General features: G+C 43.7%; 1 protein-coding gene across 2 annotated transcripts in view; it reads right to left on the bottom strand.

Annotated features, from left to right (window-relative positions):
• The window catches only part of CAPN15 (calpain 15), a 62,209-nt gene that overhangs the window by 25,211 nt on the left and 17,056 nt on the right, over positions 1 to 19,942 (bottom strand). The window contains exon 1 of one of the 2 annotated variants that reach the window (XM_079952349.1): positions 7,794 to 7,940. The exons of the other annotated variant lie outside the window; for it this stretch is intronic. The gene's annotated coding sequence lies outside the window, so the exon portion shown is untranslated. Of the gene's footprint in view, positions 1 to 7,793; positions 7,941 to 19,942 lie in introns of those variants that run through there. 2 annotated transcript variants of the gene reach the window in all.

Genomic DNA, 19,942 nt, shown 5'->3' with positions numbered 1-19,942 from the left:
CCCGCCAGTAAGCGGTCCCTATTTATCTACTTGCATCCGGGGGTGCTTTCGAACTGCTAGGTTGGCAGGCGCTGGGACCGAGCAGCGGGAGCGCACCCCGCCGCGGGGATTCGAACCGCCGACCTTTCGATCAGCAAGCCCTAGGCGCTGAGGCTTTTACCCACAGCGCCACCCGCGTCCCTAGACAATGCTAAATCAAACCAGCTGTCTGACTCACTAGAAGGCAGCTTTCAACATTTCTATATACCACCAAGAAAATCTGCACTTAAATTTCCACAGTATGTCTCTAGAAATCAGTTTATGGGGGTCAGAAAGTGGCAATTTCCAGACTAGACTTGGCCCCTTAAGACGAGCCACTTGGCCATTAACTTGCCAACCCCTTTCCCTCTATGGAAACAGCTGAAGGAGGCAAGAGGGCACAGGAAAGAGTATCTTTTTCTTCCTTGATTCTATCTCCTTGTCTCCACCCCCCCCCCCTTTAAGGGCTCTCGGCCAGCAAAAGTAACCATAGAATGACATTTCACAGGTTTTTAGCCCTGCTTCTTCAGCGTGAGCATTAGCAGAGGAGTGATTTTGGGGAGCAGCTCTCTAGGGTTTCAAGGCCTGAGTCTTTCCCAGCCTACCAGGTGATGCTAAGAATCAACACTGGGTCCTTCTGCATACCGAGGAAGGTCTATGACTCTGTAGGTCCCAGGTTCAATACCCCGTATCTCCAAGTAGGACTGGAGAAAATCCCTGTCTGAAACCCGGAGACCTGCTGTCAGTCGGCTTAAACCACTGGTCAGGACTCCCCAATGGGTTCACGGCCTGATCCAAGGAGGGCCACAACAGGAAAACTACCACCATGCATATATATGGTAAAGGATTAAGAAATGTGTCCCCAAACGCATGTTTGAATTAAAAGTGGGTCCTGGGTCTGGAAAGGTTGAAGATACCTGACTTAGACAATACAGAGCTAGATGAGTTAATGGTCTGACTTGGTATAAGGCAGGTTCCTATGTTCTTGTGAGAAAGCCACACTGCTACAAGATGCATAAGGTCGCCTGGAGTTTCCCACACCCACCACTGCAGACTTGAACTTCAGTGTTTTGTCAAACTAACAGCCTCAGCAGTGGAAATTAATTGTGTTCCCAGAACAACAGTCAGTGATCTGTTTGGAGGGGGCGGTGGTGAAGGGGTGAACCAGTTGTGCGCTTGGCATCAGGTTATGCAGTCTCCCACTCTTCCATTCATTTCATCCTTCTTGTTGTCATTGCCCTTCTCCTCACTCTGCTGCTTCCACAGGACTCCTCTCCCTCCCCTCTTGTCTCCAGCTGGCCAATTATTTTTCAAGCCCTGGGTTGCTGCTGTCCTAGTTACAAGGACATTGCTGCCTGCCATGCGCACCCTGCCTGATGTCTGACTAGCAGCAAGGAAGGAAGGGCAAGGGGAAGTCCCGAGATGCACACTCCACTCTGCCTTGGTTATGCTAGGACACAGTCTCAGTTTGCTTTCCTCCATCAGGGCCTAAGCCGAAGTGTGGCTAAAACATCCAGCTAACTGCAGAAGACCTAAGGACCATCAGGTGAGCCCACTGAATCAGCCTCCCCCAACTTGATCCATTGCTTTGGCCGGGTTCACATGGACAGCAGCAAAACAGGATCCTCCTGATTCTCTAGAGTTATTTCTGCTTAATGTCAATCATAGCTGGCAGGGTACAGCAGGCGTCAAATGCTCCTGTGATTCAAACCTAACATTTTAGGTCAACCTTCCCCAATCCGGGGCCCTTCCGCCAGTCTCAACCAGTAAGGCTGAGGAAGTCTGTTTTACACCATTACAAACGAAGTATTGGTGGCAGCTTGGGGGGGGGTGTCCTCCAAGGGTCAGTGCTTTGGACATGGCCCTGGAGTTATGACCCAACAAGCTGCCCTTCCTTAGTCTTGCAAAAGTCCAGATTCTAATTCTGGCTTGTATCCAAGATTCCAAGATTAGTCATACTCAGAGTAAAGCCACTGAAATTAATGGACATGCCGAACTTGTACCAGTCTTTCCCGTATTAAATTTATTAACAGTTAGCTAAAATATTAGAGTGAGAAGGCCATACAGAGTGCTAGTGGTAGCAAAGCGGCTAAGGGACTGAGCTATAAATCAAGAAGTCCCTGGTTTGAATCCTGCCTATGTCATACGACTCACTGGGTGGCCTGAGCAAGCCATTCTCAAGCCTCTCCTTCCCACAAAGCCAATTGTCGATTTAACAGGAAGAAAATAGTATTTGTGATCTCTGGAAAAAAAAATTCTAAGTGAACATGGACCTAAAGTTAAGAACCCCTGCCACACATGATCGCTGGAATAATTACAACTAGATAGCACCCGTGAAGCACCTCATACACTTAAACATAGTATGGAAACATTAAGCATTACAAAGCAATACAATAAAGTATGGTGCAGACCACATTTTCCTCCTGCTGTAGCTTCTGAAGTTTACATTGTTGAAAGCCACCCTGGGTAAGGCATAGGCCTAGTAGGGCAGGACATATATTTTAAAACATTAAATAAATAAATACCCCCTCAAGCTCCCTAGCAAATGTCAATACTAGAAATCACAGCTATGAAAAACATTTCTGATCTATAAACAAGCTAACCTACAGGAACATAACAGGGAAACAGGTATATTCACAGAACAAAAACAGGAGCAATAGAATATGTTGTCCTCTTTCTTCATACAAACAAAAAGGAACTGGATTTCAGATGAGGTGTCCAGATTGAGATTTTATTCCCTCCCTCTATCCCCCACCTCAGTGCTAGGCCTGCTAGGCAACCCTCTCAAGAACCAAAAATTATAGCTTGCAGTTTAATGCCATGTAGCAACCGCAGGTGCCTTTATAATCCAGATTACCTGACTTTTTTTAAAAAAGTGTTCTGTTATTCTGGATTCATCCTGCAACTGTCCTACCAAAGGTGAGCATTCAAAGTTAACACCACTACTACTTTACATATTTCCCAAATCAGCCGTGTTAGCTTGGTAGCAGACTTAAAAGCAAATTGGAATTTGCAATTTCCCAGTGAAGGGAAGAGGTGTCATGATCTCACTCTCATGTTACACCGCTGCTACTAGCAGTTCATGTTTAGCTCAAGTCGGCTGATGATTAGAACTGGCCCCACAGATACAACAGAGGAAGCAACAGTCAAAACATGCAGACTCAGATTAGGTAGAGCCAGCTACTTACAAACCCTTTATACTTCCAGACATTTGCTAAGATTCTCAGGAAGCCAAATTCCACAGGTCATGAAGATACTGAGCACTGTCCAGTTACTATGGCACAGATTTTCCTCTTTGTGCCAGAAGCATGTGGGAAAAGGGAGAGCATCTCTGAGTATGTGCAGAAAGCTCTCGCCTCACCCTTCACAATCAGCTCACATGCATCTGGGATTAAAGCAGGTCTTTCAGATGAGATTGGATGGTCCACTCCCTGCCTCCAGCAACTTGTTTTAGAAGTAAAACGTTGCCTTCCTGTGACCACCCTGTTACACTTCCTTGCACAGGAACTCAGAAAACCAAAGACTAAAAATATTCAACACCAAAGGGCATCCAGAGGTTCAGCTGAGAACTTCTGAAGGTGGCACTATTTCTTGGAGGAAGGGTGGTTCTTCCAAACTTTGGTCTTTTGTTCTTTCTAGCGATTATTCTGTGAAATTGAAAGCCAACCTTAAAAGACAAGAAGAAGGGTAAAGATTGTTCCCAAATTCAAACAACAGGCTAGGAAATGTACAGGAACAGAAAAAGGTAATGTACTGGGGGAGGGGGGGGGGAGTCTGCAGAATGTCAAAATGAGTCTTGCTTTTTGCAGTAATATATGTACCATAAGAGGACAGCAAATTAATTGCTGAGATGATTCCTAAAAATTTAGTAGGTTGGTGTTAATTTGGCACTGTCGGCTATGTCAGAAAACATGTCACCAGGCAGCAACCACAACTAATCTGCATATTTCAGATGCATGTAATTAATGTAATTTGCATACTATCTTCAATGGCATGGCAGGCATCATAAACAATTGGTGGGCGTTACATTTATTCTATAGCATTTATATTCAAGAAGGCTCGTCTGCCACTAACGTGAAAAATATGAGTCAGTCATTGACAAATGGAGACCTACTGTGAATTTCAGCTTATTTGTAATTGCTTCCTTGTGTTGTCACCATATTTTAAAAACTTGTTTCCACAAGCATGAAAGCTAGAGACTTGTGTTTTAATCTGACTGTAAGCCAGAAAAGAAATGATTCCAAGCAGGGCACCGTACAGAGATTGTTACTCACCCTAGTCTATTTGAATTAGGGTACACAGTTTATTTGGTTTTTATCTCCAATTATTTCTATCTTGCTATCTAAGAGGTAATCAAAGCAGCTAACATGAATTTATAAAAACACAAATAAAGACAAGTAAAATTAAAAATAAAACTGGGTTGTTGCAAGGATCAAATGGGGGCAGATCATGTATAGGAAAGATGTGATAGAAATGAAATGAAATAATAAATAGTTTAAAAATCTGAAGACAATTCAGCACATTAAAATACAAAGTTTGAAATGACTATAAAAAGGCTTTCATATCCTGCTGAAAGGGCAAGTGAACTTCCCTCAGGGGGACATTCCATAGCTTTGGTGCCACAACTGAGAAGACCCTGCCCATCATGCTCACCAGCCACACCTCTGAAAGCAGGGGGAGACAGAGTAGGCTCTCCAATGATTGTTTAATTATTCAGGTAGGTTCTGATCGAAGAAGCTACTTTTTGAGATATCCTGGACCCAGAGCATTTAAGGATTTATAGATCAAAACCAGAATTTTTAACTGAGCCCAGAAACAAACTGGAAGCCAATTCCACTGTTCGCTGCAGATGTGGGAGTTTCAAAACTCTCATAGTTCTCCCATTCACTTCAGTGCAAGGGCCAGTTCTAGGCATAGAGCTCTTCTTTCCAATGATGTGAATGGGGATGTGCATAAGAGCTCTGTACAAGCACAGAATCCCAGTGTTATCAGATGTGGGAGGGGCGAAAACACTGCTCCAACATGCAGGGGATGGGGAGTGAGGAATGAAATACATAGCTGGGGCAAAAAAAAGCTAAGAATTTCTACAAAAGCATAAGTCCTTCAAAATTAATTACATTCTGATAGATTTTGTTCTTTTGCTTCTTACTGATTTCTAGCAATTTTCTAAATTAGTATTATATTGTATGTATTATTATTGATTTTCTGAATTATTATATCAATTATACTGTTAATTTTCTAATTTTAACAATAAAACACATAATGGGATTATTCTAGATGGTGCCAAGGTCACATGTACCAACAAGCCACCTTGGGGGGAACCTCTTCAAAATCTGTGTGTCCACGGGTCTTGCAGAGCTGGCTCGGACAATTTGGTGATAAAGCAAAAGCAGATACAAAATCTGGCAGGCTGGTGACAAAGCCTCAGAACTGGAAGAAGCAAGAGAATTGTCTGAAAATGCAGTGATAACATGCTGCCAGGAGGATGAAGATAATTTTAGGATTGCAAGAGAGGCAGGACAGAGTTATTGGGTTGATTAAAATGTACGTGTGTGTGTGTGTGTGTGTGTGTGTGTGTGTGTGTCTTCCACCAACCCCCCACTTCCACCCACACAATTTATTCAGGGGAAGGTGGGGGAGAACATTTGTGTTTGCTTTCTCAAAAGGAAGATTTGAAAATTCCCCAAGTGCTTGAATCAGTAGGAATTCAAGAAGAGAGTGAGAAAGGAGAAATATTCCTCTAGAATATATCCCTGTCTGATCTCTGGCTCACAATATTAGTAACAACTTCTGAGTGCTGAGGGCAGGTGAGGGCAAGGACCTGAATACAAACAGAAGGATGCACTAAAATGACAGAGTGTGCCACTCTTACTAAAAAGAAAAATCTGTCTCAGAAGCTGCCCTAGAGAATGGGAGGGCCTAATATATTTTGAATGTGGGGTCGGGGAAGTGTACTTATAGCTGCTGAGGTATTTCTGGGCAGCTTGCCAATTTGTTTAGAATGCTAGCATTCACATTTTTCCCTTGAGCTTCAACGTTTTTTATTAAATGAAATGAACAAACCAAATTATACTGACAAAATAATTACAAGTGTCAGACATATAAAATATAATACACATGGATCACCACTGTCGCATTTATGGATCCTCAAATAAAGACCAATCCCCAGTAAAATCCTCCTTGTTCCCGGAGGAATGAGCAACAAACAACAGAAACAACTTAGGAACTAAGAGCTCATGTACCTCAGAAGTACAGAATTGACTTTGAAAATTTAGAATAGGAAAGAAAAAACCCGGGCGGAGGCAGAACATATGTATTCATTTACTTTATGATCACATGGACTGTGACTTAATAGGCTGGATCCAAAGGTGCCCTTGTATGCGCAGAACTGCTTTACACCTTGTGCTTAGAGAGCACTGTGAGAGACAAACGCAACTTAAATTCCAAAATGAATTTTCTGCTTGTGCAACCCTTCTTTCAGGAACCTCTCAAAGACTTTTTTATGCCAAGAGGCCTATGCAGTTGTCTAAAATTTTCTTGAATAATTTTAATGATTGGTCTATATTGCTTTTAAGGGTTTTTTATGTTCCTGTGTGCCACCCTGATTCTTTTACAAGAGGGCATATATAAATACGTTTATATACTTAAAATAAAAACTGAGCCTGTTACAGGGCTGCAGGAAGAGTACTAGTGACTACTTCCCTTTGGCCATGGTTCTTCAGATCCAATGTTTTCAAAGGGCCTCTTTTTCACTTTTGAGGATGATATTAAAGAACAGTGAAGAATGAAGGTGCTTCCTCACAAAAGAATTTCAGCTGTCTTTTTCAGATCTATTTGGGCACATGCTCACTTCAGGTGAAGATGTAGGGAGTATTAAAAAGATTGGGTTGGGGTGAGGGTAGAGACATTTAGGCATAAGGGTGTGAGATGCATTCATCTCCCACACAAAGTCACCTGGGCTGATTTACAGATCACTGCTTCCCAGATCAGATCTTCTCTCTCAACAACAACAAAATCCCCCAGAGTTCAAAACACATAAAGCCCTTAAACCTCATTGTCTCGCTTTGCTCTAGTGCAAAAAAATCAATTGTTCTTGTTAACAAAGTATAAAGCAGGAATTCTCTGATAGACAACACATCCCAGGCAAATCCTCTTGGCTTGGCAGAGCCTTCAAATGGAAATTTCAGCCTTGCTTTGCCTTCAACAAACAACTAAGTCCTGCAGAATTTGTATTCCTCAGGCTTCTCCCCACTTCACAACTGTAATCGGGATCCATATTACCTGGCTATATTTAGAGACTTTGACCAAGGCTGTTGCCTGTCCTACAACCCTGCTGTTAGTTCTTTTGTCTGGACTGACTTTTTGCTTTCCATGTAATCAGTCAACCACAATTTAACTCGCCAGTGGCAAGTGCTTCTTCCCTTTGGCAAGAAGCAATCCTACCCAAATTAGCAAACTATTGTTAGTAGAATCAGGTGGGTTTCTGATTCTAGTTTAGCGCTACACAACTTGCTGATTCAGACATTGCAGCAAACTATAGTTTATGCTAATGGGGAGGAACACAAAAGTGCACTGAAGAGATTGCTAGTAGCTTAGGGGACAAAGCTTCTTCATCCTTACCCATGGCTACTTGGAGCAGAATTATGTAAAATAATAAATGCCAATTCCTTGACCTACATAATTCACATATTGCACAATCCAGTTTCTCCTGATGCAGACTTCTGATATTTGTTGCTAAGCCCATTTTGCCTTCTCTCCCGCTGTGCCCACATTACCTCTCAGCTCGCTAGCTCTGGTCAGCCTGCGATGGATCACTAAGCTCTGCGCAGCCCCTTGACCATAGCCCTTCATGGTGTGTCTGTTAGGCAGAAGTTACAGGGCCAGCAGCTGAGTTTCTTTTGTGGACTTGTCATTTTGCACAGTAGCTCAGCTAGGCTACCAGGAGGAGGCTACATTGTGATGTCACCAGTCTCTTTGCACTGCATTTAAGCCAACACAGGCTACTCGCTCTTCTTCCTAGTTTTCAGTTTAACTCGGGAGGACACCAATTTGAACTACCTTTAGGGATCCGATCTCACACTTGGAGGCACCAAATCTCATGAAAGAGGTAAAAAGTGAAATCTCTCAAAACTAAAGCTCTCTCCTTGTCCTCATGGCATACTAGGGTTGCCAAGTCTCAAGAGTTTTAGTCTCCCACAGGGTCACAGGAGCAGAAGGGACAGCAAGTCAGGCAAGAACTTTAGCGACACCATTGGAGTGCCTGGCTGATGAGGCTACTTAGGTGCATGGAAACACGGATCAGGGCCTGACTGAGAGCCAGGAAGGGGTGGAGCCTTCACTTCTATGTAAGTTCCCAGACTAAGCTGTTGTGGTCTATGAGAGGGAAGAGGGTGAATGTCAACACACCACACACTTTCAGTCCTCCATACCATGCTTTGGAGAATTTCTAACATGCTGCCTGAACTGAGTAAACAAGTTCAGGAGACTCACATCTCTGACATGCATTTATATGCTTCTTCCAAAGCCCCTTTTCTCTCTGGCATCATCCCAAATCTTGTCACTGAACTACTGTGCAGGAGAAGAACCTAGGAGATCCCTCAGCCCCAAGCTGTGGTTTAATCTCTCACTCTTGCACATCCAGAAACATTTCCCATCAATTATCCAATATCAAAGAACAGATAACAAGCAGAAAAGGGAGCCCAATGTAGGCCATGCCTGTAAGACACGAAAAACACTTGGCAAGACAGATCAAGGAGCAAAAGCCACATGCTACAGTGAAGGGTGAAAAACTGCCGAGATACACCTGCTGGCCAGAGTGGAGCGGAAATGTGGGAAAGTTCAACAGAAGAATTTATAGTCATGGAGTATAAAAGATAAATTCAACAGTGCAACTCCAGCAAAGAAAAATCCTTTCAAATGAGCTCAAATAGGGGATGAAATCACAAGGGTGCCCTTTACATCCTGAACCCTTGCTTAAGTGCCTTCCTGACTTTTATGACAGTAGAGGCTGAGTTATGGAGTGATCACTGGCACAGGGGGGAAGCATGTTTATGTTCAGAATTGCCCCTCTAAACAGCAACTGTTTGTGAATGAGATGGAACACGAAGATGGTATCAAAAACAGAGTTCCATATGGTGGTATCAGCCTTTTGCCAAAGATGCAGTATCTTTTTACCGGTTAATTAAAAGCTGTATTTTTCATGCAATTTTCAGTTGACAACCAACATTCAGATTGTTCTTTCACAGCTTTCCGAGGCTAGTTTCTTTAAAGCCTAATGCTGCAGCAAGAGCCCACCAGCTTGGTCTCTCAAGCATAGAATCATAGAGTTGGAAAGAACCCTGAGGATCATCTAGTCCAACCCCTGCAATGTAGGAATAAGCAGCTGACCCGTATGGGGATCAAACCTGCAACCCTGGCTTTATCAGCATGACGCTCTAACCAACTGAGTTATCTCTGATCCAAGTCCATACTTTAAAGCTGTCTCTTGTTACCATTGCCTCACCCTCGTTTTCACCCATGCTTTCCTATCCAGAAAGGTCTCCTAGCAATTCCTGGGGTGCTCATCATGCCCTTAACTTTTGAGTCCCCACCTCCCCACAAAATGATAAATTTGAATAAGATGTTTGATCTTTGCTTACCTGCCCCAAGCTTTTGGGATGGCAGGGATTGATAAAAAGAGTGTTTATCATCCACACAGTGCATTTAAAGTGTTCAAAGTGCTTCACATTTGCTATCTCACTCATCCTTACAACAAACTGTAGAGAACATGCTTGCCATGCAAAGGGGCCACCGATTCAGTCCCTGACATCTCCAGATAACATTGGGAAAGATCCCTCTGTGAGGCCATGGAAAACTGCTGCCAGCCAATAGGCCTGGGCGATATATCAATATATTGCCCAGGACTGGTATGAGGGGCAGACCACAATGGTGGTTTCACTCAGCGGTATATAGCTACTGAAACTGCCACCGCTCCTGAGTCCCTCCAGCACCCAGCACAGCAACGGAGAAACAAGTTGCAGCCAGCAGCTGGATGCAGAGCAACTCAGAGCCACAGCAATATACAGTGGTACCTCTGGTTACGTACTTAATTCGTTCCGGGGGTCCGTTCTTAACCTGAAACTGTTCTTAACCTGAAGCACCACTTTCGCTAATGGGGCCTCCCGCTGCCGCTGCACGATTTCTGTTCTCATCCTGAAGCAAAGTTCTTAACCCGAGGTACTATTTCTGGGTTAGCAGAGTCTGTAACCTGAAGCGTATGTAACCTGAAGCGTATGTAACCCGAGGTATCACTGTACCGCTGAGTGTAACCCCCATTGCAGTCTGCCCCTCAGGCCAGCATAGAGTGAGAATCAAGCTGCATTGGCCAGGGCAGGTGCAGTTTGTTCCTTCCTCCTCTTATTTCAACTGCTTGGCTGAGGAGCGTGTGGCTGCCCTCGCCTCAGCCAAGCAGTTTTACAGAGCCTCCAACTCTCTGCTTGCCATGGCACACGAGCAGGAGAAGGATCTGGGCTCCCACAGCTGGGGAGCAGGAGGCTTTGTTAGGTATCCCAACAGTCTGACTTGGTATAAGACAGCTTCCTATGTATCAGCATCCTCATTTTGCAGATGGGAGTGTGCAAGAGAACAGCACCTTGCCTAAGGCCTTCTAGTGAGTCTGTGATCACTAAGCTCTGCACAACCCCCTGACCATATGGAGGGGGTGATGACAGAGGCTAGATCTGAACCATGGCCTTCCAGGTTCACTGCTCATACCTGCACCCACCATGCTCGAGGAGTTCTCAGCAATAAACTGAATGAATAAGTATATAAAGAAATCTGCAATGGTGCATGGTCTGCTATGCATGCGCAGTGAAGCTTCTGCTTCTCCGCAACCCTCACTGGCATCTGGCAGGGTCCAAAGTGGTCTTCAGCACATGCGCAATACACGGCTGTGATCTTTGCTGGGAGACTGCCCAGCATCATGCTGTCAGCAGCCTGCTGGGCCATCCTAACCAGAACATCTGCTGTTGTTTATACCATCAAAATTAGTGGACTGCCTACTGGTACCTGTTCATCTTTAGATCAAGTTTAGGAGGGAACAAATCCCGGGCCAAAAGTGCAGGAAGTAAACAGTTTGCAAGCAGGGACCTAAAGGACAAGGATTTGTCTCCCACAGCATTCACATACCATGACAAGGTTTCTGGATCACAGCACCCCAGTGCTTTAGTGATGACAGATAATCGGTGAGCTATGCTGAATAGAGTGGGCAAGTGGTAGCCTATGCCATTAACAAACACTGTCATTTTAGAGATCACAGCATGAAAGGTGAGTTCTGAAGAGGAGCTTGATTACTGTTGCCCCGGTGCAAAGTAAAAACTGGCGAAAGACCAAACAACTGAGCAGATTCACAAAATACTTCACAAAATGTCTACTTTTAAGCAAAGACAAAGTGATTCAGAGCCAAGGATCACAGCTTTGCAGAGTTGCCATTGAAGTCTTTGCAGCATTTCAGCAAGTGCCCACCTTGGCTGATTTGCTGCCAAATTGCTGCACAAAGTGAGTCACCCTGGCTGCAGTCTGGGGTGGGCAGAGAATGAGATGGGGAGAAGCACTGCTGGAAATGCGATTCCAAGTCACAGATGCATCCTGCATCAGTGGGAAAAGCCATTGCTCAGAAGTAAAGCTCCTGCTTTGCATTCAGAAGGTCCATGGTTCTATCCCTGGCATCTCCAATGAAAATGATCTTGGGTATCTGGGCTGGGAAAGGCCTAAGACCTGACGGAGAGCTGGCAGCCAGAAGAGCCTCATAAATTTCATAGTAACAAGGTCCCATGTTCAACTCAGCTCTCATTTTAGGAGGAAATTTTGCTTCTATTCTCAGTTCCCTCACTACAGCTATATGGAGAGCTTCAGCCTCTGCTGGCCCTAAAGTTGACAGATCTATACATTCCTGGCAGCTCCTGGCACTAGCAGAAGCAGAATAAAATAGCAAAAATGCCAAATTATGCCAAATAAGAAATTGTGCTTATTTGGTAAATTAGCGTAATATATCAAAGTAAAAGAATTTAAATTTTCTGGGTGCATAAGGTGAGCAAGGCATAGAAAAAGATGGGATGGGAAGAATTCACACATAATGCACAAATAGAACATGAAGAAAGCAAACCTAAGGGATTCCCTAGCATTAACCTCATTCCTTGCTTCAATGACAATCACAATACTGTCCATAATTTAAGAGCATTTTTTTAACCTGCTCAACTCTAGAGACAGAAATTCACAGCCCCTGTCTGCCTTTGAGGCACATTAAAAAAAGAAAGGCACATACAGTAACTGAGGGAATAGAACAGCATCAGATGATCTTCAATAACAGAATCCTGCTGGGCGCAGCTACCCTACAGGCCATCACAAAGCTTTATCACACCCAAGGCAGAGGAAATGCTAATTAACTTCTCACTTTTTACTTGATTCTGTATGGGCTTAACTTTAAAAGGAGGGCCACCCACCTGCTTCCATTTGCCGATTTTCTATCTCTGTCTGGCACGCCAGCTCTACACAAGTATAAGCTCTCACAAGCTCACAGATTCAGAACAAGCAAGGTTTTTAAACAGTGGTTTAAGAACCTGGTTGTGCCAGCCCTGGTAACCAGTTTCCTTGTTAATGCTATCGGAAACTGTGGTCAATTAATCCAGGAAGTATTGAATTGCCTTGCTCTGAGAAGGGAGGGGGAAGGGGCGGTGTGAAGACACAGCATGTGGGCACAAGGCTCGTGCCTATTTTGTCTAAGCTGAGAAATGTATGCCCAAACCAGTTTGGGGAAGTCCTCCACTTCTGGGCAGAGGAGAAGAATAGGCTCTTAACAATACAGCAGATTATGAGGTACTTCTTAGATCAGAGTTGCTTGTTACTCCAGGCAAGAGGCAGTCTCTACAGCTTTATTTGTACTGAGAGACTCCCTTTGCCTCTGCCGTGCTCTTTCCCATACTGGGCGGAGGCAGGCTGACAACTATTTGAATGGTACACAGAAGACACCCCCCTCCACTAGAGCATGTGTGTCACCAGGCATAGAAACAACAGGGCAATACCATTATAAGAACCAATGAAAAGGTTGCAATGAACTTCACAAGCTTTCATATTCTTTAAAACTATTCAGTTGGGCTGGATAGTAAGCAAAAGCAAGTTAAAACCTCAAGCATTGCCTATCCTAGCTAATGCAATAGCTCCATCATTCCATTTAAAGATTATTACAAACTACGTTTTCAGATAGCCCACAAGATATTTTACTTTCTCCCCCCATGCTTTTTGTTTCCAGCATAACATCCAACCTGATGAATTCTGTGGAACTTGAAAGTTTTCTCACATTTGCTCCATGCAGATATTAATCTAGAGTCACTTTTGGATTATTATTTTTTTTAATGAGACAGGAAGGCTACTAGCAAAATGTTATTTTATAGTTCAGTTTTCATTATGGCTACCTGCAAGGGTTATTTTATCGGCAGTAGAAACACAGTCCAAAAAAATACAAATTATTGCAACCCTTTAAAAATGCCATCAACTAAACGTATCTCAAAACTTTTTGAGTGCATTATTTGCACTGCCTAGGGAGGCTCTGGCATTGCATTTCTCAAACAGCTGTCCTTTGATGCAGCACAGCAAATCTCTTCTTGAAACAGAAGAGAGATTCAAGAGTGATTTTGTGATATGGCGCCCGAGTCTGCTGTTCAAAGAAAGTGAAAGTTCAGATTCCACAATAGCTGCTTAGATCCTGGCCTTAGATAGCATCCTGGCTTCTTCTCTTTGCTACAGCACTGCAAACAAAAATGCCCAATCTACTGCCACAGTACACAATAAGATTCGGTCCCTTGTTATATCCTACACCATTTGTCAGAGGACACCACCAAAACCAGAGCACCATCAGTCTTCCAAGGACAAGCATGAATTGTGTGTCAGGGGAGAGAATAACTGAAACAGCTGTCTGGTTTTCTAGACTCTGGAAAAGCTCAGAGGGGAGTTGACTATTTGGAGTGTTCTCCATTAACCTCACAGTCTCCCCTTCCCCACCTCCTCCCTTTCCCCCTCCTGCTCCTGAAAGTATCTTAGGGCAAATGCAAGCACATGCAAAATTAGCTGCTTCAACAGCAGGAGTGCAGAGTGCAGCCCGTTGCCATGCTTAAAACCAGCTGACAGCCTCTGCCTTGCCTGTGGGAGGGAGGTGGGATGAAGGGACATGCAGCTGTTACAGACACTGCAGAAATGAAAGATCATTCCTCCACCCACCAGGCAGTGGGAAAGTTATTCTCTATGGCAAATGGCTAAATCTGACTGCAATTGCATCCCTCTCTAGGGGGAAAAATTGTTAAGGCTAGTTTAGCGCTAGCTGTAACAGGCAACTTGCAAAGGAGTGGGCCACTATTTCTCGGCAGGCAAGAAGGAAACCAAACCTATTTTAATGATTCTCTCCTTTCAGTTACTTCACAGAGCTATTTAGTAAATGTCTGCACTCCAAAGGGACAATTTGGAAGATCAAGCCACAGTTGGCACTGGGATCTGAGACGAGAGAGAAGGCAAATGAGGTTGTTCCTAGGAAGCTTTTACTGCCCAAGGATCAACACGTAGGAAACCGGATTCTGCCATTCAAAGGTTTCAGGCCCACAGTGTATAACTATACAGGGATTTTAAAACTGTCTACCCCATTTTTCTAGCATACAGGGTCCTCACCTAACTTCATAAGGCAGGCAGATTTGAGCAGAAGGCAAGTCCTTATGGGAGATCCATGTAGCATGTATAGCCTTCAAAGAGGTGAGCAGGGAACAATGTGCAACGCCCTGCAACATGCAGTATCCTCTCTCCAGTTATTGCATTATATACTTACACTGAACATGAGATAGCATGTGAATAATCCTGAATATAAAGGCAGGGAAGAGGGCTCATATATTCCTTACCTAACTGAACTTTGATACTTTTTTAATAAAAAAAATAAAGTACACTGCATGTTTGTTAAATTATATTATCACTTTGGTCCTAAGATTGTCAAAAGTTCATATTTAAGATCCCAGACTCACATGTATAAAGACATTAGGCCAAGATAAGAAACCTGTGGTCCTTCAAATAACAATTCCCATCATCTGTGATCACTGGCCATGCTGGCTGGGGCTGATGGCAGCTGTAGTCTGCAATATCTGAGAGACTACAGGCTCCCCATTCCTGCCCTGGATTCATATTTCAGATACCGTCAGATTCATATTTTAGACTTCAGACTCAGATTATATTCCTGAACCTTAGAACTAAAAAGCTGTGAAAGCTAAACAAGAACAAAGTATGGCTTGATATGGCTTGACCTTGCACACTGGGAAGCTTCAGTGCAACAACAAAGGTTGTTTAGGTTAAGGACTCTGGCACCTGCTGATAAGACAACTGAAGTAGAGGACTTGGATACTAATGAGAAGGATGGCCTTGACAAAGAGTCCCATGAATGGCACCTGCATTAATAATAAGGGAGAGAAGGTCCTAATTTGACAGTGCCACATCTGAAGAACCAACAACAATGCCACAAGCCTGATACAACTCACCTCGTGTTCTAAGAACGACAAGAAGGTGGCACAGGTGACCAGAAGTCCAAAAAAAGATGTACCCATAAAGAACCTACCAACAAAATAACGGAGCCAGATGCTGGACATGTCAGAGCAGCCTCAAAGGAACAAGGTTAAACATCCCAAAGCAAAATATGAAAGTAAACAGGGCATATGGAAATCTCACCACTGTTTAGTGAATGGTCGGTCTCACCCACCAGAGTATTATGTTTAGAGAACTCCAATTCAATTACCCCTTTAAGTGTTGTAAGGGTTTAAGTGTTAAGTTCTAAGTTCAGGCTTTTAGTTTCTGATGCCAAGGACTTTTTCTTAAAGGACATATTACTACGCTTGTTTACCTCATATGCATACAGTGGTACCTCAGGTTACAGACGCTTCAGGTTACAGACTCCGCTAACCCAGAAATAGTACCTTGGGTTAAGAACTTTGCTTCAGGATGAGAACAGAAATTGCATGGTGACGGCGTGGTGGCAGCGGGAGGCCCCATTAGCTAAAGTGGTACCTCAGGGTAAGAACAGTTTCAGGTTAAGAATGGACCTCCGGAATAAATTAAGTTCTTAACCCAAGGTACCACTGTATTTAATAATTTAACTGCCAGATTTAACCTCCCAGAGAAGCTTCACGATGCTTTAACCTTGGTTTAAAACAAAACAAAAAACAAGCAATGTGCAGAGAAGTGGATTTAGCATCTTGAGTCTTCGGCATTTAGAATCAAGAGGAATACAGGGAGGCGCTGAGGGGAAGTCAGGTCATTTAACCACCAACTATGTCAGCAACACAACTAGTTACTTTGCTCACTGCTTCTGTAGGGCAAGCTTTCTTAACAGCATGTCTTTTGTTTTAGCTCAAGTTTCTTTTATATTTCATCTCACTGCTACCAAATCATTCAAAGAAGTAATGCAAAGCAATTAATCCCATACTAGTTGCAGATCTGTACCATTTGTCATTAAAAGTATGCGTTCCTGTAGCCACCATGCAAACTATTGCCTTTTCTATGCCTTTTAAAATGTGATTTGTTAGACTGAGTCTGGCGTGCTGTTTTTGTCCCTCTTTGGACCTGGCTTTGATACCCTCTGGGGCATTTCAGACCCAAATGAAGTTCAGACCCAAATTACAATTAGGGTGATCACAATTTCCACACTTTGAATCAAGACAAAACAATTTATGTGCTGCTAGCTAAAATGAATGTGAACCAGGTTTCTAACACTGCCCACTGTAAACACACACACACACACACACACACACACACTTTTGCATCTAAATATTTTTGGAAAATTCTGAAAAAAGGCTGAAGGCCAGTTGTAAGAGCATTTTAATTTCTCGTGCTAATTTTAGACGCTTATACCAACAAAGCATCTAACTGAACAGTTTCTATTTCTCCAAAGTGTTTTTTTCTCCTTTTTTTATTAAGCTATGCAATACATATTGCTAAAGAACACCTCTTCCCTATCTCCTTGCCAAGCTTCTTGTGGTTCTTTTCTCTCTGCCTTTGTACGGTATGACACAATGCTCAGAGGCAGCAGCAATGGCAAAGGGTAATATCTCCTGGGTCCAGCAAGATCTCATTGGCTCTTCTTGATGAGATAAGAGGACAATGATGGCCAGAACAGATTTCACTGCTGATCCCAAAATTTGCACATTTTCAATGACTGACTGAGCTTCTCCAGGGCCAACTCTTCTGATACCAGGGGGGAGTCTCTTAAGAAAGAGTCATGGCTCAGTGGTACAACATCTGCCATATCCGCAGAAGGTCCGAACTTCAATCTCCCGCATCTCCAGGAAGGGCTGAGAAAAACCCCTGGGTCAGAAACTCTGGAGAGCTGCTGCCATTTTGTGTAGACAGCAGTGAGCTAGATGGACCAATGCTCTGACTCAGTATATGGTAGCTTTCCTAGATTCATATCCTGTGTTCCTAGCATGAACACAGAGGCATCAGAGACCTTCACACACTTCAGAACAGCTCCAAGCGGAAGAGCAGAAGTCTGAAATCCATAATTCACAAAGAATGCTTTAAAGTTGCTCCCCCACTGCCCCCCCAAACTCCTCTGATAGCTCATTTTCCACAGGCAGTGAAGTTTCCTAGCTTCCTAAGCAGCCTCTCTCTTATTTATTTATTTTTTAAGCAACCCTGACATATGGTTTATTAGTGCAATTAAGGGAAGAGAGTTCTCAAAGAGCAGAACACTGAACTGCTTCAGTGCCTCCATGTGTTCAATGGGCTAGAATCAACCTCCAAGCATATTTTAGCACTGCGGACAGTGGCTTTGAGCCAAGGGGCTTTGATTTGCAAATGTCCTACTGGAAGTTTTGGATATATTCCAACCCTCCCTATGAAAACTCAAGCCACAATAAGCTAGCCAGCTTCTTGCAGCACCCAAAGTTTGAAAGGAATAGTAGCACAATACTTTTATGCCAACCAAATAAAGCAGAAAGCAAGCTGTAACTTCTCCCAAGCCCTTCCCCTGCACAGAATCAGACCATTGATCCATTTAGCTCAGTACTGTCCACACTGACTGACAAGCTGTTTGGGACCAGGGTCTTTCCTAGACATAGAAAAATTAAGAGAGGCAGCTTGAAAGCTCATTGGAGCTTCTATACAGGCACAAAGTGGAGCCATTCCAAATCTCAGCATCTGTGTAGTGAAAATCCAACCTGTTTTGCAGCAAAAGCTAGTGTGGAAAACCAGTTCAATTTAAGACAGGAAGTACAAATAAGGACTTGAGCAATGTGTCACTCTAGGTTTTCCAGTTTCAGACCAAATGCAATTACACATTAGGAACTCCTATATTTCTGATTAATATGGCAAAAAGCAGCTAATTATCTTTGCTCTGCCCCACTTCAACACCTAGGGGCAATTAGTCATTAAGGGAGAGATAGGATAGCCTGAGATAAACAGCAGATGGAGAAAAGCAATCAATGGCTCTATGGTCCTCTTTGCTTGCATCTGGGATAACACAGAATCCTCAGCTTTCAGAGCCTGACTTACACGTGGCTACTTTCCAAATGGTGAGTATAACATATAAACCAGGCTCAAATGTGCATATGAAGAAGGCTTCTGGGAAAAGAGTCTAGAATTCTGGGTGTGATGGAGCTAGTTCAGGCAAGACCTTTCCCAAGTTGAAGCACCCACAAAACAGGCAGCCGGTACAGATGTCTGGTTCCCTGAAGAATCTAGTTATCCATTTGCCAAACCTAGCGCGGTAAGCCCTGGCTTGTAAAGAATGAAGGGTTTTTTTGCCAGTGACTGGCTGCCTAGATTGTTATTCAGCTGGGGTCTACACTGCAATCTGTAGCACTAGTAAATAAAGTCAAGAGGAAGAGCAGAGGGGGAAATGGGTCAGCAGAGCTGTCTGCTTGGATCACTCACACCTCCGCTACATACATCTCAAGAGTACAGCCAACCGCTGCACTTCAGCCTCCAAAGCTCAGCACGCACTTGTCTCTCACTTTGGAAGCTGCCTTGCCTCTGCCATGGCAAAGAGGCTGGGCGTATTCATGTCTGGGTAGTGTCATGACCAGGGCACACAGAGGAGGAGGAATCAGCAGGCCAGCAGCATAAGCCACGGTGGTGCTGAACCCAGACTCTGGCTCCAACACCAGCCTGAGCCAGTGTCTGTCAGCCAGGAGCTACTTGAACTAGAGGCCCTTGAACTAAGATCACTCTCCCCCCACCCCCGGCCCATTCCAAGCCAGCACTAGGATCATCAGTTTATGATCTACAGGCATCAATATCATGACAGAGTGAAAGCTGTATGTGGCAGATAGGCCCACCCACCCAAGATCACACAATTTTGCCAGTGGCTTTTAAAATGCAGAGTAACTACAACCATCACAACCCTCTGATTTTCCCACCTGTAATGAGAAATGTCCATTCAAATCCACATTACAAATGGTTGTGGAACGAAGGGGGATGAGTTAAAGGAACATATATTTTTATTATTTATTACATTTATATTCTGCCTTTCTTCTAAAGAGCTTAAGGTAGTCTCCCATTCTCCCCCACCCCTGGTTGCCCCCTAAGTTCCATAACTGACTGGGGATTTGAACCAAGGCCTGCACACTCTAGTCTAACCACTACATTGCATTTGCTGTCTTTCATGTTAACCATCCTGACTGAGGAAGAGATGTGCATATTGGATCAAGGGAGTAATCTGTTTAAAATACTCTCAAATACACAACATGTGAACAGAAAGTTGTAACACCATTTCCACCCACCATGCTACTTCTGTTCAGATATGTAAACACCCATCATGAACTGTTGTCCTAACAGGTAAGATAGGTTTACACACTTTGATTGACTCTGGAGCAAATCAACAGCCAGGATGTTCCAGGAAAGTCCTGCAAGAGGGGCCTTTTTAGAC

This window comes from Podarcis cretensis (assembly GCF_951804945.1).
Source record: "Podarcis cretensis genome assembly, chromosome: 14".
Classification (NCBI taxonomy): domain Eukaryota; kingdom Metazoa; phylum Chordata; class Lepidosauria; order Squamata; family Lacertidae; genus Podarcis; species Podarcis cretensis.
This window is presented reverse-complemented; position numbering and strand designations above follow the sequence as displayed.